The following is a 14,859-nucleotide window of genomic DNA, read 5'->3' as shown; positions in this document are numbered from 1 at the left end:
CAATATTTTAATTAGTTAGATTGCAAATATTACAAGTGGGCCAAAATAATTTTCTGAAGCACTTTGTTACTCTTATTACGAAGTGGCTGTAAGTCTGGCTGCAGACTGTGTGGGAAACTGACTGACTGTTGCTCTGAACAACTAGGAATACAAAAGCAATATAACAAACCAGTATGAACAACAGCTAATTGAAGCCTCTCCATTTCTCACTTAATTTATCCATTTGTTTCCAGTTCTCATGTTGTTCCTGTCTATAGTGGCATCTTAACAATAAAATAAGAAAAAAAACATCCATCAGAATGCAAAACAACAATAAAAGGAGATCTTGTAAGTACAGGAAGACTTTGATTCTGTTTATCTAGTCAAGTAAATGCTTTGGGACAAGAACCGTAAATTGCATATGAGTGGGATTCTCTCCACTTATGCAGTGGGGCTTCCTAACAACCCCCCCCCCAAATGACAACCTCCCGAACAACAAAATGGGAATATTTCTGTCTAGCAAGCTGCAAGTCTTGTGTAGACAGAAAATGTAAGCACAACATTGATTTCCACCCAATTTTTACAGTGACATCCTATAAACATCTCTCCTCAGAAATAAGGTTCATTGAGTTTCACAGAGCTGATTATTTAATAATAATAACAACAGTAAGTTTATTATTTGTACCCGGCCCATCTAACTGGGTTGCTGCTTCCAACAAATATAAAAGTATAATAAAACATCAAATATTAAAAACTTCCCTATAAAGGGCTGCCTTCAGATGTCTTCTAAAAGTCGTATAGTTCTTTATCTCCTTGACATTGATGGGAGGGTGTTCCACAGGGTGGGCGCCACCACCGAGAAGGCCCTCTGCCTGGTTCCCTGTAACTTCACTTCTCAGAGCTGGATCTCAGTGTCTGGGCTGAATGATAGGGGTGGAGATGCTCCTTCAAGTATACAGGGTTGAGGCCATTTAGGGCTTTAAAGGTCAGCACCAACACTTGTACTGGCAGCCAGTGTAGATCCTTTAGGACCTGTGTTGTATGGTCCCAGCTGCTACTCCCAGTCACCAGTCTAGCTGCCACATTCTGGATTAGTTGTAGTTTCCAAGTCACCCTCAAAGGTATCCCCATGTAGAGCACATTGCAGTAGTCCAAGCAGGAGATAACCAGAGCATGCACCACTCTGGCGAGACAGTTCGTGGGCAAGTAGGGTCTCAGCCGGTGTACCAGCAGACGGTAGGCAGCTGCCCTGGATACAGAATTAACTTGCGCCTCCATTAGAGATGTAAAATTTCTGGAAATTTTGAAGCTCGGTTCCCCCCCCCGGGTTTTTTTTGGGGGGGGGGAACGGAATTTTTTGGAAAAATTGAAAAAATGCTTATTAGCTCTTCTTTTTTCTTTTCCAGATTTTATGTTTAGAAACATAAAATATAACTATGGACAATTTTAATGGGCATAAAATTATCACAACTAGCATATTAAAAATAAAGTGTATCCAAACAATTATTACAAACAGAATTCACTTTTAAAATAATATTTATTTATATTTGTAACAAATGGAGCAACAATCTCCTGAACTGTTTACTAGTTTATGTGCAACAAAAAAAAACTCCACAAAACAATTTTTAAAAATCAAGAAGTAACAATTATATTTCCTCTCCACAGTATTTAAAAAAACATTCTCATAAAAAGAACTGAAGAAGGAAGTGGGACTAAGTTTCAATGAATGGGCATGAAATTTAATCAGAATCATTTTCTGAGCTGTAATTAAGTATATACTTTCAGGCCCTTTTTGTTGCTCTATATTTTCTTCTAGTGCTTTGAGGCCTAGTGAAGAGGAACAGAACCAATGCATACCACACACATGCAAAAACAAAACTGAAACCTTTTTCTTTTCTGGTGACAAGAGCACCTCCTAAAGGAAGAAATGTTTCTTGTTCTTGCATTGGAGAGTTCAGTTTGTAACCTAGGACTTGCTTGTCCTCACAGAAATTAGAATAATCTGATACCATACATATTTTTTTAGAAATGATTTATAAAATATTTGAACCCCTTATCTTAAAATGTTTTATTCATCATGTTAAAATAAAACATTCCATAATCTATTTTTTCAATTTTTCCGGGAAAAACAAAAAAGGCTTCAGGGAAAAAAACCGCCCCATCCCCCCAAAATTTTCCGGTTTTTTCCGGGCCTTCACATCTCTAGCCTCCATGGACTGCTGTGAGTCCAAAATGACCCCCCAGGCTGTGCACCTGGTCCTTCAGGGGCAGTTACCCCATTCAGGACCAGGGAATCCCCCACACCTGCCCGCCCTCTGTCCCCCCAAAACAGGTCTTGTGTCTTGTCAACATTCGACCTCAATCCGTTAGTCACCATTCATCCTCCCGCTGCCTTCAGACACTCACACAGGACACTCACCGCCCTCACTGGTTCTGATTTAAATGAGAGGCATTTGATGTATAGCTGTCTTGGCTAGAAAGTTTAATAATGAAACATTAATAAAATTATTTTAAAATAATAATAAAAGAAATTGGTTACATCACTGTTTCAACTATCCTTATGTTTACATTGTTCGCATTCAACAGAGGGTACTAACAAATAGTGGATCTGAAACATCTGAGAACTACTGAACATTTTATTACCAAGAGCCACATCGCAGACAGCATTTGCAGACCACATACAACCAATGAAGATGACAGTGCGCAGACTGCCTGTATACATCAGACAAAGAATACTGCAGATGGTAGATTTTGTTAAACCTAAAGTCAATATGCGTTTGGCAGATTTCTAGTTCAAAGAATAAAAAGATGATTTGAAAGATCCAGTTAGTATTTAATGGATCCGAATGCAGAAAATACAAAAGCTTCCAAAAGTTAAGTCTCTCCCCAGATATTTGTTGCCTGGCCACAAGTTCTGACATTATATGAAGCTAGAATAACCCAGTGCTGCCTAAAAGTAGAGACACTATAATCCTACTAAGGAGTAAGAGAATTTCCCCTCAAATGGACAAAAAACTTTCAAGGAAAGGAATAGTACTCCTGCCAAACATGCAGAACTGAAGAGAAGTTTGTCAGTTCCGTTGACAAGAATATTCAGCAGTAACAGAGAACACTGCCAAATTTGGAGGGAAAAGATTTCTGCTCCAGGAGAAAGAACCAGCCTGTTAGGTTTGCAGAATAGTGGCTTCCTTCTTTGAATACTGAGACACAAAGAAAGCTTCATGAGAATGAATGGGAAGTGATTTCAAATGTCTTAGGTATCCTATTCAGTGCTTCAAAAAAAGGCAAATTTTAAAAAATCCAGTATCTATAATCATAGTTCATCTGAAAAATTCCGAAACATTAAGTCAATGCTGAGTTGGTGAAAAAAGAATACCTGATTGACGAGCTTGTAATTACACAAGAGACAGCAGCAAATGCCAGTTTAAAACCACTGCACTGTTGCCATTGCATGTACCACGTGGTTTCCAGCTAAATCAGCAGCACTTTTTAAACAAGTGACAAAATCAGCAACTGTGTACTAGCAATCTCTGGAAACAGTCTGAAGTGCTTTTGCAGCGCTTCGACCTATAAAGATTTAAGTCGAAATGAACGATACAAAGAGTATTTCGCAATTTTAGATCTCGCACACACATTCTTACCACAGACAACCACCCTCAATTTGGTTTCTGAGGAAAAAAACAGCCTCTGTAAAGTTCAGGAAGCTAACTATGAGAAAGACATCAGAACTAGTGGCTCAAACTTCAGGCACAAAACCGTAAGTCAGATTAAATAAGGGCCCAAGCACCTGCAAAACAACAACAACAAAAACAACAACACACACACACATTGAAAATATAACAAAAGCCCACTATTGTGTGTTTTTTTAAGTTATTGATCCCAGTGCAACCTGAGTGGGAAACAAAACTGCTATGAACAAAAAACAGCAGTTTGTTTTTACTTTTGTTTGTGTTTTTAAGTTGCACTTGCGTGCATAACCCTCTCTGACCTATCTTTCCCCTCACCTGGAGCCCGATGCCTTTTTTGAGGGGGGCCCTCACCTCCATGGAGGAAAACATCCCTTCTGCGTCCCCCCAAAAAACCACCCCGCGCCCCTTTTTTGGGGACTTACCTTTGCAGAAAACTCCCGGGGCGTCCCAAACTTCCGAGATGCGATGGAGAAGGATGGAGGAGAAAGATGGCGAGGCACCTGCCCCTGGTTTTTAATTTAAAACACACAAAGCAACAAATCATAAAATAAGGGGGGGGGGTGTAAACAAAACCTTAAAACGCTGCTCACCCCCTTTTCTTTTTTTTCTTTCCCCCCTGAGCTTCGAAGGGAAACCCACCATCCCGGCGACATTTGGCCTCGCCTTTCCAAAACGTTGCATTGATAGAGCCTTTCCAAAATGTTGCATTTTCTTCACCCCCCCAAAAAAGAAGAAGGGCAACCCCGACCACCCCAAACCTTCTTTCTCCTGGTCTTGACCTCCCCTCTTTCCTCTCTCTCTCTCTCTCTGTCCTGCGACCCTCCCAAGATGGTAGGGAAGTTGTCGTTTTCGCCCGGGCAGAAAACGGCGTTTCTCTGTGGTGTTATGTCCTCTCAGTGCCTGTAGTGGTGCTGTAGGAGGGCTGCAAAGCTCTCTTTTTTTCCTCCTTTCTCGAGAGCAGCCCCAGCAGCCCTGCCTTCTTTGCTGGAGAATATATTCAGGGAATTTCCACCACCCCCCACCTCCACCCCCCAACTTCATAATCACCTACCCTCCCCGAGCACTTTCGTAAGCGTTTGTTTGTTTGTTTGTTTTATTATTTTGCTTTAAAATTTTTTATTATTATTATTATTTAAATCATCATCATAATAAAGAGCTCCCGTTCTAAGCCTAAAAAGAAAAAAAAAAGAGAAAAGAAAAGCAGGGATCTTTCTCCTCAGAGCCAGGGGGGCAGCAGCAAACCAAGCAAGCAGCAAGCTTCCTCAGCGCTTCAAGCAGCTCCGAGACCCATTTCCCCGCTCCCTCCGCTGGGGAGGAAACTCTGCTCTGCCAGCCCAACAGAGGGGGAGAAAAAGGGGGGAGAGACGAGAGAGACGAGAAGAGGAGGGAGAAAAAAAAAAAAGGGCCAGCTGGAAAGGTAAGCCAGGCCCGGCCTGCATCCCCGGGCTCGCCTACGGCGGCAGGCGGCGCCGCGCGTGCGGGGACAGCCGCCGGGTGGGCTACGCGAGGCCGGGGATGCGCGTGGGAGATCCGGGCCGCGCGGGTTTCGAAAGGGGGGGGTGGATGGAAGGGGGGGTTCCGGGAACCGCGGGGGTCGGGAGGGAGGCCGGGCCCGTCTGGAAACCGAGGGAAAGGGGCGCCGGGGATGGAGGGCGAGCCTGGCCGAGGCGGGAGAGAGAGAGAGAGGGCGAGAGCGAGACGGGCTTTCTGGCCTAGCGGCTCCCCGCCCCCCGCGACGGGTCCCGGCCTAACGCCGGACAGGCCCCGAGCGCCGGAGCAGGGGGGGGGGGTTAGGCCTCCGAGAGGGGTTTTCGGAAGGTGGCGGGGAAGGCTCTTCGGCCACGGAGCTCCGAATAAGCCCGGGCTGGGGTTAGGAGGGGGGGAGGCCGGCGGACCGCGGAGCAGATACTCCGGGGCGTGATGGTAGTGGTGGTTTTTTGAGGGGGTGGCGGCGAGAGAGGGTGAAGCGTGTTATTTATTTCCCACTACGATTTCACTCTCGAGTTTCGGGCACGCTTCGCCCCCTTTAGACCCGGGCTCGGTGGGTGAGTGGGGGGTCCCGGGGAAGCGCGTCCGCCGGGATCTCCCCCCCACCCACCCACCCACCGCCTCCTCCGACGCCGCCGGCCTTTTAAAGTTTTGCTTTTTGGACATCGCCGAGCCCTCCTTCCAACACCACCTCGGACCCTTCCTTCCTCGTCGTACGCTTTGGGTTATAATGCGGCCTGAGACGAGTGCAAGAACATTTTCGCGCTCCCTGCTGAATTGCATGGGGAAAGGGGTGGCTGGGGGGCGGGGAGCGTTCTCCCCTTTCCCAAACGCTGCTTTGCAAGCCCACCTTTCCCTCCTCCTCCTCCTCCTGCCCCACAAGTATGAACGTTAATCCAAATTTTAAATGGTATATGGGGCAGCGGGAACTTTCCGAGAGGCGGCTGTGGTCCTGGCGGGGTAGGCGAAGGGTTAAAGGCTCGTAAGTCGAGGCGAGGAAGGGCATCATCATGCTGCAGAGGTGTTCTTGCAAGGTCCCACTAGAAAGAAAGGAAAAAAAGGAAAAAAGCCTAGAAACAACCTTGGTTAGTTTTAAGATTTGTTCTAGGGGAGTGGGAGGTCGGTGGGTGGAGGGGACTGTCGCCCAGCTTCTTACTTCTGCCGTCCGTTTTGCCTGGGCTACCAGATCTTGCCACTTCATTACTTTCGTAGGTGCTGTCAGAGAATGAGATCGAGTCCAGCCTTGCAAAGGCGTGCTTGGGTTTGTGTATGAAACCCTGTTTTTTTGTGAATGAGTTGGAATTGTAAAGGCTACCCATGTAGTTTCTGGAAACAATTTACTACCCAAGTCAGGCTCTCAGGGGTGTGTGTTAGGCCATAAATACATTATACAAGGACACAGATAGCGTTCTGTAAATGGTTGGTATATTGTTTCTATGGTCAGTGTTTGAGCGTAAAATCTTCAGGGGAAAGTTGTTGCAGAAGAGATGATTTTCGGGAATGTCAGTTCAGAAATGTGGCTAGATTAGGAGAGTTGTGTGTAGGCATAAATTCAAGTCCTTGAGGCTGGACTGTATCAATGCAGAGGTCTGCAATGGCCAGATTCCTAGGCCAATGTTGCAAAAAGTTAACTTGGGCTCGGATGCTTACAGTACATTCATCTCCAGGTGAGCTTTTGGCCAGGATTGCAAGAGCTGTGAATCTAGTTCTGCGTATCCATGAAGGGAGCTTTTGATTTGTGTTTCTCATAGTGTGCTTCTTCAAGCCACATGTCAAAACAGTTTCTGAGACTGAAAGGCGTTTAAGAATGCAGTTTGGGACTTGCCATTGGGACCTGCCATTCACAGAAATGGAATGGCTTAAAAACAAAACATAGCAGTGCTCGAGTTCGAGGTCTTGGCTCCACTCAAAGTATGTTTTTGGGTCTCTGTCCTTGTTTTGTATGCAGAATAGAAGCTCCATTGCATGGGGGAATTGAAATCAGATGTGTCAGGTGAGCTTTGAGATTCCAGTGGAATACCTATATGGGCAAATTTCCATTATTCTTAGATGAATGGTGGGACATTTTTGTTTTAGTTCTGGCAAAGAGTGTGGCTTCAAGTGTCTGTTCTGCAAAGCACTCATGCAAGCATTCTGTTATGAATGCATTACAGAACTGTACCTTGAATGGACTTCCCAACGCTCAAGAGTGCTGTTATGCTGAGTGAGATAGCAACAGCTTTCTCACTCTGTAGAATGATGGACCAAAACTGCAACCTATGACACTATAATCCTATGCATTATATGGTGGCGTTTTATTAAAGCCGTTTTGTCTGCGCTAGCGTAAGTGCTTCAAGGCTGAGGCCTAGTCTACACATTCTCAAAAAAGTCACCATGTGTTTGGTTCTGATTCATTATTTAAATAGAACCATCAAACTGCATAGCGCTTTCCAAAGTATAAGAGGACAGGTTCTTGTTCCAAGGAGCTTACAATTTTAACACCACCACCAGCAACCGTTTCTTAAGTGTATTTCTGTAGTTGCACTTAGCTTTGGTAAAACTGAACATAGCCTTATCTTCATGGGAACTACCTTTTAAATCCCACCCCCCACTGGACTCTTACTCCATTAAAATAAATAAATTTTACTTTTAAATAAGTAGCTTAGGGTGGAAATGCAAAAAAGTTATACAAATACGAACATTACTATCTAAAACACATCTACCTAAAGTTAAGACCCTTCCTTACCCCAAATACAGCATAGGGTACTGACTAGGGGACCCTAGTTAGCAGATGATGCTGTGGTCTAAACCACTGAGCCTCTTGGACTTGCCGATCAGAAGGTTGGCGGTTCGAATCCCCGCAACAGGGTGAGTTCCTGTTGCTATGTCCCAGCTCCTGCCAACCTAGCAGTTTGAAAGCAAGCCAGTGCAAGTAAATAAATAGGCACCACTGTGACAGGAAGGTAAATGGTGTTTCCGTGCACTTTGGCTTCCATCACGGTGTCCTATTGCGCCAGAAGCAGTTTAGTCATGCTGGCCACATGACCCGGAAAAACTGTTTGTGGCCAAACTCCGGCTCATTCAGCTTGAAAAGCAAGATGAGCTCCACACCCCATAGTTGCCTTTGACTGGAGTTAACCGTCCAGGGGTCCTTTACTTTTTACCTTTACCTAGTTAGCGCGGGTGGCGCTGTGGGTTAAACCACAGAACCTAGGGCTTGCTGATCAGAAGGTCGACGGTTCGAATCCCCACAACGGGGTGAGCTCCTGTTGCTCGGTCCCAGCTCCTGCCCACCTAGCAGTTCAAAAGCACGTCAAAGTGCAAGTAGATAAATAGGTACTGTTCCGGTAGTAAGGTAAACGGTGTTTCCGTGTGCTGCTCTGGTTCGCCAGAAGCAGCATAGTCATGCTGGTCACATGACCCGGAAGCTGTATGCCGGCTCCCTCAGCCAGTAACGCGAGATGAGTGCCGCAACCCCAGAGTCGGACACAACTGGACCTAATAGTAAGGGATACCTTTACCTTTAGTTAGCTTTTTGCATGCCTCCAAATAATTGCAATGTCCGTCTTACTGATTTCAGCAGAATTAAAGCTAGCTTTTCATGAATGCCAATACATCTTAAGTAATTGCAAAATGTGGGTTGAATACAGTTGAATGCTATAAAGTAGTTAACTTCCATGATTGGCAAATAACAACCACATAGCCAGTTGCTTTTGCCACCTGTCCGCATGGAACGAAGAACCTTTACTATCCACATTCGATCAGACATCCAGGCAATCAGGAGGTGTTAAAAATCTCACCACATGGGTGTATGTGCACTGAGAAATGTTATGACTTAGTAAGTGGTAGTTACTCTTCCAAAGCAGAGAGAACTACAATTTTAAAATGAGAGACAATCTAAAGTTGAAGGTTTCGTTCTGCAAAGTGGTACATAAATACAATATTTCAGAGTAATGAGTATTATCATATTTCCTGGGCGGGCGGGGGGGCTTGAGGGAAGGAACTCTAAAATAAGGGTTATCTGACAGTTCTCTCAGTGAGGTAGTGCATGCTCCCCCCCCCCCCTTTAGTACTGAATATTTTGGTTCCACCAGCCTACCCTGTCTTCAGATTCTAAAACCGTATCAGTTTTAGAAAGACAGAATGGGAGCAGTTTTGTCACATCTAGCTTCTGGAGATTTTTTTAAAAAAAGTGGCTCGAAGTGTTCAAATATAGAATTACTGATGATAATGAGAAAAATGCTGCTGGGACTAAATTAACATCTTTCTGATATGTGGGTGTTAATACTGAGAGCAAGATGATATGAGTCACTTTCACTCTGATCCTAAATGCAGGATGTGGAAATAAGTTGCAACGACTTTCAGGGGAACTTGTTTTCACATTAGGGGTACAGTCCTCTGCACGTACCTGGGAGCAAGCCCCCTTAAACACACTAGGCTTACTTTGGAATAAACATTGCATAGGATAGTGCTGTCAACGTCCATAAGATTGGACTCAGTTCGCCATGATCCCAACTTGGTCCATGGAGGAGAGAGATGTGGTGGCTCAAAGGGCTTTGTGTTTCACCAGTATTGGCTCCTAGGTGATCCCTCCTGAAACATAGCAAACCAAGGAAAGGCTGACCGTAAATTCACATGAGTTAGCGTCTGCCATGGAAGATTTCAGCAGAAACCCTGGGCAAAGGGATGGGGGATGCTGTGTATAGGCCATTGCTGATGGAATATAAAAATGCTCAGCAGCAGGTCATTATTAATATCCCACACAATCATGTGATTTCAGTATAAATCTCAAGAAATCAGTGGGGAATGTCTGGGGCCAAATGCAGCCTTCTGGATGTCTCTGTCCGGCCCTTAAATGCTTCCCAGGTCACACCCCTCGCTGGCTCTACTTCCCACCCCAAATGTTTAGGTGTGTGGCCCTTGGAAGTTTTTGGCGAAGGAACTGTGGCCCTTGGGTTGAGAAAGTTCCCCACGTCTCCTCTGGAATATAATGTAGAAGGGGTTTCTGTCTTGGTAACTAGCACCTTGAAAACAAAGATTGCCATTCTAAGCAAATAGTAGGGAAGCACCATTGAATTCAGTGGATCTTCTTAGTATGTATGGGCTCCATCTGCGCTATGCATTTAAAGCAGTATTGTACCACTTTATAAACAGTCATGGCTTCCCCCTGGGAAGTTTAGTTTGTTAAGGATGCTGATATAGTGTTCGAGATTCCCCAGGCGCCAGGTTTTGTGACTGACGCACACCCAGTTGCAACCAGGTGGAGATATCTGGATGCAAGGTTGGCATCTGACATCTCCATCTGGCTTGGCCCCTCCAGCTTCTTAAGCAGGTAAGCAGAAGATCTTCTCGGCCTCATTTATGTTGTCCAAAGGAAAACAGAGCAATACGTTTGGAACCAGCTTGGCTCCAAGAGTTGCCGGAAGGTGGTGTGCATGGTGCCATCTAACCATGTTAGGGATTCCACTCTGCAGTTGTGTAGAGATTACTCCTTAACCTTTTATTCTAAAGATATCCTGCAAGGCAGAAGAGGTTTGGATCCGTTTTCCTTCTAGATGGGTTACCTTTCCAGGTTGCCCCTCACTTCCCTCTATATCATGTGCAGAAACTGCCTTCATGACCATTGGACCCACTCTTGGTCTTGCCCACTCAATCTGCTGGAGTCTTTGCATGCAGGGGAAGTCCCTAGCTCACCAAGGGTTTGAGACCCGTTGGCTCCCCTCGCCTGGTTTAGCCAGTCGAAGCCGTTCCCAGGATGTCTCTGCTGTTGCATGGTGACAGATTCTAGGAGCCACAAGTGAGAGCTGAGTGCAGGGTGGGGACCAAAGGTGGACAAACTACCCCAGAAGGGGCACAACATGTCCCCCCCCCACCAGAGGTACTACCCCATACATAAACACACACAAAACTTTTAAGTGCTGTTAGTTTGTAGATGTTTTCAAAAGATTGTTGCTGTGATACTTTAAGGCAAGCCTGCACCATATGATGCAGGATTGTCCCTTGCTGCTAATCACCTGGTCAGACATCAATTAATGCCTAAGCAAGTTTGTTTGGGAGAAACAAACCACAAGTGCTGGCTTGGATGTTAATACTAAGCCAGGCACTCTGTGGTTTGCCTCCCAGCTCTAGGAAGGGAGGAGCAAAACAGGGACTGATAGAGCAGTGTGCACAGAATAATTTGCATAATTATGGCTTACGACTGAACATGGCAAGTGTGTGTCTGCAGAGCAACTTTGGTGGTGAAGCAATTGGTCTAGGACTCAAAGAAGAAGCCACCAGAGTTGGATTGTTAGGTACAAAACTTGCTCCCGTTGGCACTCATGAGTGAGTGGCATGGATGTGAAGGGGGAATGAAGACCAGTTTACAGAAGTACAGTGGACGCTCGGGTTGCGAATGCGATCCATGAGGGAGGCGCGTCCGCAACCCGCAGCGCCGCATCTGCGCAGGTGCGGGTCACAATTCGACGCTTCTGCACAAAGCGCAATTTATGTGCAAGCGCCAAAACCCGGAAGTAACCCGTTCCAGTACTTCTGGGTTCGGCGCAGAGCGCAACCCGAAAACACGTAACCCGCAGCGTTCGGAACATGAGGTATGACTGTATAGGGCAATTACTTTGAGCTGAATAGAGGCTGAGGAGAGAAGCAGGTTTTTTTTAAAAAAAGTATTATCCTTCTCTTTAAAACGGTTTTATCTTGTTTAATTTGTTCCTTTCCATGCCTGAGAACATTCAGTCAACCCCTCCTATATGTACAGAGGATGAGCATGAGGGTGAGGAGAGAGATGGAATTCAGCTATATGCAGGAATAACCTAGTTTTTGTTCGCACTTTCTGTACGATTGAAAACCTTAATAAATTGCTAATCACGAATTGAACCAAAAAGAATCTGCCATGGAACCATGACTCCCAGAACGCATAAGCTAGTCTACTCTTGTTTGTCATAATTTGTAAAAATTAAAAAAAGCTATGAATTGAGGACTAAAAATATTCTTTCTGGCCTTCAAATCAAGGAACAGTGCTCAGCATCTGTTCATATGAAAACCAGCTCATAACACCCCTGCGTGACCAAGCAACAGAACGCGGTCAGAATGTGCCTGTCAGTTGGCTGCTGCGGTCACAGAAACAGGGAACAAGTTTCGACTGCTACCCTTTCAGGTGCATCGTATCGCTTTTTCCTGCATGCCATTCGTTTCTACGGGGGAATGTAAATCATTGCACTTGGAGACAGTATTGAAGTGAGGGAGATCCTGCTTTCTACCCCTGGCATTACCTGTCCACAGTCACCACTGACAGGTAGACCACAAGGGAGAATAATGTTCTGCCTTTCCTAAGGCTTGTGGAAGAGATGCAGTTTGTTTCCAACACCTCCCCCAGCAAAAAAACAAACAAACACCCACCCAGGAATCTTGTTTGGGAGGGAGGCAAGTGTTTCCTTTCACCTTTTCAGGACATGGAAACAAAGTCTTAATTTGTAGGGATATTGAAAAGCAGGCCTGGTCTCCCCACTTTGGCAATTGCCCTTCTATCCATCTTCCCAGGCCCTCTTGACAAGGATGTTTGTTTGATTTGATTGTTTATTGTCCATATAAAACATCAAATCCTTACAAACGTGTTAACAGCCCACTGTCATCTTCAAGTAAAACAGTGGCCTACAAGTGCTATATTTTAAGGAACCAAACACACCTAAGTGAGATCTGGTTGCTACTTGGTTTTGCTGTATCTATACTACTGAATCTATTAAAATGTTTGTGGAATAAATGCTCTCATAATTTGGATCCTTGAATCATTGCTAATTGCAATATTATTTTGCATCGTGAATTACATTTATTCCCTAAAATATAGGTGAGCAGATGCCAAATGGTCACGGTTTAGCCATGGCACGCAAGCCAGCTTGATGGTGACACAATCATTAGAAAGAAACATGGGCTACCAGATCGGAAAGGTAACCTTGTATGGTTGGAAAATAAGAGGGCACCCACTATGGAGATTAGACTGTGTTGCCATCAAGCTTCCTAAATCATATCAAAAATTATGCGTTGGTTCCTTGTATTCTTAAACATAACTTTGAGTATCAGTATATAAGTACCATCCTGTGAGAATGGCACCAGGAATTTGCAGCGCCCATGCATGAGAGCGGAGGTTCTCCCTGTGCTGGCATAGAGCCTTACATTCTTCCGTGTTGTTCGGCTGTCTGCTCTGCAGTTCAGTTGTCTTGTAGCAAAACCACCCCAAGGCTCTTGGGGCTTTGCTTTCCATCCTTTGGGGAGCTTGTCAGCACACCTGCACCCCCCAGCTGCTGCCAACAAGCTTGACTTCTTCCTCTCTTAGTTACCCAGCCCTGCTCACTTAAGGCCATTCCACACAACTCAGAAAGGCATGCAGCATTTTTGGTCCAGGGCACTCACTGCTGACATCAAGACAGGGAGGTTTGTTTTTTTAAAACAAAATAGAAAATTCTTTCCAGTAGCACCTTAGAGACCAACTGGGTTTGTTCTTGGTATGAGCTTTCGTGTGCATGCACAATGGTATCTGAAGAAGTGTGCATGCACATGAAAGCTCATACCAAGAACAAACCCAGTTGGTCTCTAAGGTGCTACTGGAAAGAATTTTCTATTTTGTTTCGACTATGGCAGACCAACACGGCTACCCACCTGTAACTGTTTTTTAAAAGCCACCCCTGAGCTTTCTTTATTCCTTGCATCCTCTGAAGGAATCCTACCTTAAGGTCTACAAATAACAATAGCTTAAGGGTCCCAGGCCCAAAAGAAGCCAGATTATCCTCCACAAGGGCCAGGGCTTTTTCAGTGTTGGCTCCGACCTGGTGGAATGCTCCGTCCCATGAGACTAGGGCCCTGCGGGACTTGACCCCCTTCCGCAGGGCCTGTAAGACAAGAGTTATTCCACCTGGCCTTCAATCTAGCCTGATCTCTTATTCCTTTTCCCCTTCCCTTTTTTTTCTGAAGAAACCCTTCTGGGTCCCCACATTAAAATTCCTCCCTGGCCTCCCTACTGGCCTAGCAAGGCTAACTTGGCCAGTTAGCCATGGTGATCCCAGTGATGTTTGTTTTTCATGTTGTTTTTAGCTGTTTTTTTAAAAGTTGTTTTAATTATTGTCTTATATTTGTTGTTAGCTGCCCTGAGCCCGGTTTCTGGATCGGGAAGGGTGGGGTATAAATAAAAAAATATTATTATTATTATTATTATTATTATTATTATTATTATTATTATTATTATTATTACCTGGTCTGGCTGATCAGTAGCCATTAAATGCTGCCTCCCACCTGCTGTGTGACCAGGGAACATGTGTCATTTGCTTGGCATCAGTGGACCAGAGTTCCCCTTCCAGCTTTTGCTCCAGACCACCCCTATGCCGTTTACTTGTCCAGTCTCCAGTTTGGACCCTTGTAACATTGCATCTGCCAGGAGTCGAGAGGGAGGCTTTGATGTCCCCTGGTGACAAGGTGTGAGCAGTTTTCCGAACTATCCCAAACAATGCTCTGCTTGTTTACTATTCAGAAATAAGAGGATGTCTGACCCTTCTTCCCTTTTCTGACATGTGAGTGACTAGCAGTGAAGGAAGGTAGAAGGGGGCACATGAGATGGCAGCAGGTTGAGGGAAACATCAGTTGTATGTTGCATTCTTGCAACTCCATGTATGTGGATGGGTCAGATACCGAGAGCACCTGAATGCAGTGTTAGAAACTGGGATAAAAAAGCTAGGAGCCA

General features: G+C 45.1%; 1 protein-coding gene across 2 annotated transcripts in view; it reads left to right on the top strand.

The window, feature by feature from the left end:
• Window positions 1-4,846: 4,846 nt before the first annotated feature.
• The window catches only part of INO80D (INO80 complex subunit D), a 33,592-nt gene continuing 23,579 nt past the window's right edge, over window positions 4,847-14,859 (top strand). For both annotated transcript variants that reach the window (XM_033170048.1, XM_033170040.1), the window contains exon 1: window positions 4,847-5,085. The gene's annotated coding sequence lies outside the window, so the exon portion shown is untranslated. The remainder of the gene's footprint in view (window positions 5,086-14,859) is intronic.

This window comes from Lacerta agilis, chromosome 1 (genome assembly GCF_009819535.1).
Source record: "Lacerta agilis isolate rLacAgi1 chromosome 1, rLacAgi1.pri, whole genome shotgun sequence".
Lineage (NCBI taxonomy): Eukaryota > Metazoa > Chordata > Lepidosauria > Squamata > Lacertidae > Lacerta > Lacerta agilis.
This window is presented reverse-complemented; position numbering and strand designations above follow the sequence as displayed.